General features: G+C 47.1%; 1 long non-coding RNA gene across 1 annotated transcript; it reads left to right on the forward strand.

The window, feature by feature from the left end:
- The first annotated feature begins 575 nt into the window (after window positions 1-575).
- LOC142912155 (uncharacterized) lies at window positions 576-6,017 on the forward strand. Its single transcript, XR_012933936.1, has 3 exons — window positions 576-650; window positions 5,635-5,704; window positions 5,932-6,017. It is a non-coding gene; the product is annotated as an uncharacterized LOC142912155 (long non-coding RNA).
- The last annotated feature ends 211 nt before the right edge of the window (window positions 6,018-6,228 follow it).

Genomic DNA, 6,228 nt, shown 5'->3' on the forward strand with positions numbered 1-6,228 from the left:
TTCCACTCCAGCGCTGTCCTCCAGACAGTCTCGTCCCTTCACCTGATGAAGGCCGCTTGTGTTGTGGCCGAAACGTCGTGATTTTTTGTTATTTTATTTTCACCTACGTGACTTTACCCAATATAACCAAAGAGTATGGATCCTAGCAGTCACGAAAGCTTTAAATCTAGAAAGGAGCGTGTCTCATCCCCGGAAGTGACGTCATGCCACCTGCTGCCACGTGACGTCACGAGGTAACAGGAAGCTATCGCTTCCTGCACTGAAATCCGAGGTGAGAAATTCTCATTGCTGTTGTGGTTGTTGTGGTGGTTGTGGTGGTGGTTGTTGTTGTTTACCAAGGTAGAGCCTCGCTCTCTCTCGTAGGGATGTCAGTTGAGTAGCAGCGAGCATGGGAATCGATGTCCAGGTTGGAACTTTACAACGCGGGGCCTAGCCACGCGGGGCCTTGCCTCCTGCCTTCGCCTGATTGCGTTTATTTAAATTATCTTGCTTAAGTTTAATTTGTCTTCACCCGGCTCGCCACTTTGTAACTTTGTTTTATTGTAAATATTCACGCAGTTTTTATTTTTTTCACCAGGCCAAGCCCACTTGAGCTGCTATACCGCTCTTGTTATCAGAAGCGACCTGCCCACAACAACAATAACAACAAGGTGGGACTTGATAATTGGTTTTTTACCCTTTTATCTGGCAACAAAACTGACACCTTTTTTATAAGGAGTCATGTTTACATTGACCACAATACCTGCGGTCGGAAAGCAAACACAAAACAACAACTCTGATAATGTATTGGAACTGTCCTTGAAATTGATTGGTCCACACCCGAGACAGCTTTCTTTAGAGCCTCGTCTCACGTTGGTGTTGGACCAGAAGACAATGCACCACAGTGCCACATACATTATCAGAGTTGTTGTTTTGTGTTTGCGTTCCGACCGCAGGTATTGTGGTCAATGTAAACATGACTCCTTGTAAAAAAGGTGTCAGTTTTGTTGCCAGATAAAAGGGTAAAAAAACAATCATTTTGTTACTGGCAAATGAGGTTTCCAATGGTGTAAGGTGGGGCTTGTCAACAGCGTGGTGGTGTTCACTCTAGACGCGTTGGCAGTGTTCACTCTAGACACGTGGCGGTGTTCACTCTAGACGCGTAGTGGTGTTCACTCTAGATGTGTGGTGGTGTTCACTCTAGACACGTGGCGGTGTTCACTCTAGACACGTGGCGGTGTTCACTCTAGACGCTTGGTGGTGTTCACTCTAGACGCGTGGCGGTGTTAATTCTCTACATGTAGAGGGGAGACCGGGGGATCGGGAAGGAAATCCACACAACCACGGGGAGAGAGAGAGAAACGCAGCCTCGGCTGTGTTGATTGATCCTCAATTAACTACTTGGTGGAGTGAGGAAGCATTAATACTGAGCAGGTGAAGGTGGCCAGGCGTGGGTCTGGACACACCACCACCTGTGAACCATGCCAGTGTGTGACAGTGGTGGAGCCAGTGGGGGGTGGGGTGGCACGTGCCCCCCCAACGATCCGATTGAAATCCCTCATTTTGATAGGATCATTGGGGTTTATTAGTAACGAGCTTCACTACCCAGCTTCGCCCGGGACTTGGATTCTTGTCTTTGGTTAACTTCGCATTCCCTTCTATTTCACTGAAAAACCCTGGAAAAAAATGATGCTTGCAAGAAAGAAAAAAGCCAAAACAAATAAATTTTAGATTTAAAGCTTTCGTGACTGCTAGGATCCATACTCTTTGGTTCTATTGGGTAAAGTCACGTAGGTGAAAATAAAATAACAAAAAATCACGACGTTTCGGCCACAACACAAGCGGCCTTCATCAGGTGAAGGGACGAGACTGTCTGGAGGACAGCGCTGGAGTGGGAGAAGCCACGCTTAGATCACGACCTTTAAGCTGTGTGAGAAGAAAAACACAAAGCGCCTTGACAAAGGAATTAGCATATAATTTAGCATTGAAATGGCTCATTGAAATAGCTAAGTTAAAGTATACACATCCGCAGAGGTACCCCTTGACAAAGGACTTAGCATAGAATCTAGCATTGAAATAGCTGAGTGATTAGCTTGTAACTGGTCACAGAAATAGCTATGTTAAAGTCAGAGCATATACATTCACCGAGGCACCTAGTACTCATCAAACAGGAGAATTTAGCGAAACACAACCACGCTCAGACAGCGGACCTTTAGACTGTGTGCGAGCAAACAAGGTGTTCTGACAAAGAAATTAGCATAAAAATTAGCATTTGATTGGCGGATTTTAGGAAAGAGGTGGTGTACGTGCCGTTTGGCGCGGGGGGGGAGAAGGGGGGGAGGGGGAGTTTACCTATTGATGGTGTGAAAAGGGAATTTATAAGAGCTGCGAAAGTTTGGGGTACCACTACTTGAAAAATATACTGTACCATTGAAATGAGTTTAATGTTTAGTTCGATTTAGAACACCTTTCCAATGGTTGCTTAATTTGAAACCATCCTCTCGGTTGAAATTGTGTCTGTGTTTGTAGATCTGAATTGCTTCATGAACAAATCTCTGATAAAAGCCCGTGGGTTTGCAAAGAACCTTGGTATCGGAGAAAATTATATCGTGATCCCCCACAGCGTTGTAAAAGTGATCATCCACGGCAGAAGAATTCGTTTTGCCGTGTTTCAAATCTGATTTGTGCTCGCGAATTCGGTCAGAGACATGTCGCTTTGTCTCACCGATATAGCAATCACCGCAGGTACATCTCAATTTGTAAACCCCGGGGTACTGTACATCAGGAATGACATCCTTCACGGATGGGATCAGATCATGAATTTTGTGTACTGTATTGAACCGGACCTGGATCTTGTGTTTGTTTAGAATTTTGGAAATCTTTTTAGTAACGCCTGCTATATATGGAAGTGTGATGGTTTTGACCGGAGTATCAAGTGTTGTTTCTGTATGGAGGGAGAGACAGCTTGGCGGATGGTACGGTCAGAGTAACCATTCCTTTTGAGGGCCAGGTGTACATGTTTTAATTCACTGGTCAGGTGGTGTTGGTCCGAAATGTAATGAGCCCTATGGTATAAAGTTTTGATGAGAGAATTATTTTGGGCTTGGTGGTGGTGGGAATCAGGTTTCAAGTAGGAATCTGTGTGGGTGGGTTTCCTGTAGACAGAATGCCCCAATGGGCCATCAGGTCTACACTCAAACAGAACATCTAAGAATGGTAGCTTGCCATCTTTCTCCACTTCCATTTTGAATTTGATGGCGGGATGTCTGGAATTGATGTGGTGTAGGAAAAGGTTCAGAGCTGGGAGGCCATGTGGCCAAATGACGAAAGTGTCATCCACATATCTCTTCCACAGGGAAGGTCTGAGGGTGGAAGTCTGGATGGCGTCTGATTCAAATTTCTCCATGGAAATAGTGGCTATCACTGGTGATAAGGGGGATCCCATGGGGGTACCCTCATTTTGTTTGTAGAAGGAGCCATTCCAAGTAAAGTAGGTATTGTTGAGGCAGTGCCTAACCAGTGCAGGTGTGTCGGGGTCTAGTCCATGTAGGACCAAATTTTCAATTAGTTTAATGGTATCAGGTACTGGGACCTTGGTGAACAAAGAGACCACATCGAAGCTGACAAGGATATCGTCAGGGGACAGTACAACGTCTTTGACCATAGAGACCAATTGGGCTGAGTTAAGTACTGCTGAGGCGGTCTTGCCAGTGAAAGGCAGCAAGGTATCTGACAGAAAGCGGGCTAGTCTATAGGTAGGGGAGTTGATCGTGGATTCGATGGGTCGAAGTGGGGTGCCTTCTTTATGAATCTTGGAAAGACCATAGAATCTACGGGGTCTTGCAGCAGAAGGTTTTAGGGAGGGACGTTTAGTTGGGTCGCTTAGGGAGGTCGAACTTGTGATGATCTTGTTGGTTTTTATCGCTAGGCTATTAGTGGGGTAATTTTTTATTTTTGAATAACTTCCATCGTTGAGCAGATTCTGGATTTTGTTGTTGTATGAATCTTTATCCATAATAACAGTAGCGTTGCCTTTATCGGCTGAGAGGATGACTATATCACTTCTGTTTTTTTAAATTTGCGAGTTCAGAGCGTTCATTTTTGCTGATGTTACTAATGGGTTTCTTAGCATTCTTAAGAATAGTGGCTATTTCAGCTCTCGCAACATCTGCTTGGATGTGTCCTACGCCTTTGAGGGCTACATCGACCTGAGAGATGATATCATCTATTGGTATGTGTTTTGGGGTGACAGCAAAATTTAGTCCCCTAGCCAGTACTGTTTTCAGATTGTCCGAAATCGGGGTGCTACTCTGATTAATGACGATTTTGTTAACATCTTGTTTTGTTATATGTGGAACTGGGTTCTTCTTTGATAGGTGGTTGAATTTAGAAATCAGGTTAGCTTTACATTACATTTATTTTATTTATACCTACGTTAAATTTTTATTTATTTTATTTATACCTACATAACATTTATTTTATTTTATACCTACGTTAAATTAAATATTTTAATAAATCAATTACTTTGCCTTTGATATATATATGTAGATTAGTAATAAATAGTTAATTGAACTACTTTCACGTTGACGGATTGGAAATAGGAATAGCACTGGCTCACCACGGGGCTTATCGCGTGGTATCTGGGCAGTTTTTTTGAAACGTTATCCCCACAGTTTGTGAGTACAATTCCTCGCAAGTTGCGTCCACAGAGACAGACAGACAATGACGCTTCTAGGTAAGAGTAAGAAATAAATCTACGTGTCGAGGAGAGACGAGAGAGCCAAGAGGTCACCTCGGGAGACGGGGCGGCGCGTCAACCTTAGTCACGTGACTGAGGGAGTGTGGGCGTGCCGTGCGTACGTGTGTGTACTGTGTGTGTGTGTACCGTGTGTGTGTACTGTGTGTGTGTACTGTGTGTGTGTGTGTACCGTGTGTGTGTGTGTGTGTACTGTGTGTGTGTACTGTGCATGTGTGTACCGTGTGTGTGTGTACCGTGCGTGTGTGTGTGTACCGTGCATGTGTACTGTGTGTGTGTGTGTGCGTGTGTATTGTGCATGTGTATTGTGCGTGTGTGTGCACCGTGTGTATGTACTGTGCGTGTGTGTGTACTGTGCGTGCGTGTTGTGCGTGTGTGTGCACCGTGTGTGTGTACCGTGCGTGTGTGTACTGTGTGTGTGTAACATGTGTCTGTACTGTGCGTGTGTGTGTGTACTGTGTGTGTGTTTACTGTGTGTGTGTACTGTGTGTGTGTACTGTGTGTGTGTGTACTGTGTGTGTGTGTACCGTGTGTGTGTACACTGTGTGTGTGTGTACACTGTGTGTGTGTAACGTGTGTGGCGGTAGTCTAGCGGTTAGTGCGCTGCTCTACGAACCTGACGACCCGAGTTTGATTCCCGCTCACTGCCAACACCCAGTGACGATTATTTGAACCGGTTCTGGGCCTCCCCTAGGTCGACTCAGCCTCAAGTGAGTACCTGGTGCGGTGCGTAAACATCGCTACTGGGGAGACAAAGGCGGTCGGGCGCGGTGCTGGCCACCCACCCCCTCGTGTACCGTTCCGGCCTTCATAGGTGGTGCTGACACTTGCTAACAGCACTTGCCCCAACAGTGTGTTAAGGCTACACGAGGGATCTTTGTCTTTGTATCACCACCCAGGAGTCACGGAGCTTTTGAGGCTCCGAGCCACGTGGGGATCCACAACAGCGTGAGGCGGTGCCACTCACAGGTGAGACTCGGGGATATGTGATTTCTAATCGATAGCCATCCGTCGGTTAACCCATCGCAACTGCTGAGTCTGTCACGCGACTTCCTCCTTCCAGCGAGCCTTTGACGCTTCACGTGGCCTCAAAGTATACCTGGCCTGGCACGGGCGCCACGGCGATGTCACTGCCACTTACTGGCGAACGGCGGTCGTTGATGTCGGTGTTGACGGCGGCCATTGTCGTGGTACAGGTGCGCGTGGTGCATCGCTACCCCCGGCAAGACGCTGCGGGAGGGGCCAGGAGGAAGAGCGCAATCGGAGTACCACGATGGAGAGAGAGGGGAGAGGCGGGGATGGGGCAGGACAGAGAGGACCAGGGGGTGGGGGGGATCGACCAGGGGGAGATAGATGGGGTGAGATGAGAGAGCTCGTGAGGCAGAGGGCACAGAGGGAGATGGCCAGAATTGAGAGGGGCAGAGGAGAGGGTGGAGAGAGGCCATGGAGAGTGGGGGAGAATGTGGAGCGGGGGCGGGCGGGAAGAGAGCGTG

This window comes from Petromyzon marinus, unplaced genomic scaffold (assembly GCF_048934315.1).
Source record: "Petromyzon marinus isolate PM22_M1 ecotype Great Lakes invasive population unplaced genomic scaffold, UKy_Petmar_22M1.pri1.0 PM_G_Scaffold_19, whole genome shotgun sequence".
NCBI lineage: Eukaryota > Metazoa > Chordata > Hyperoartia > Petromyzontiformes > Petromyzontidae > Petromyzon > Petromyzon marinus.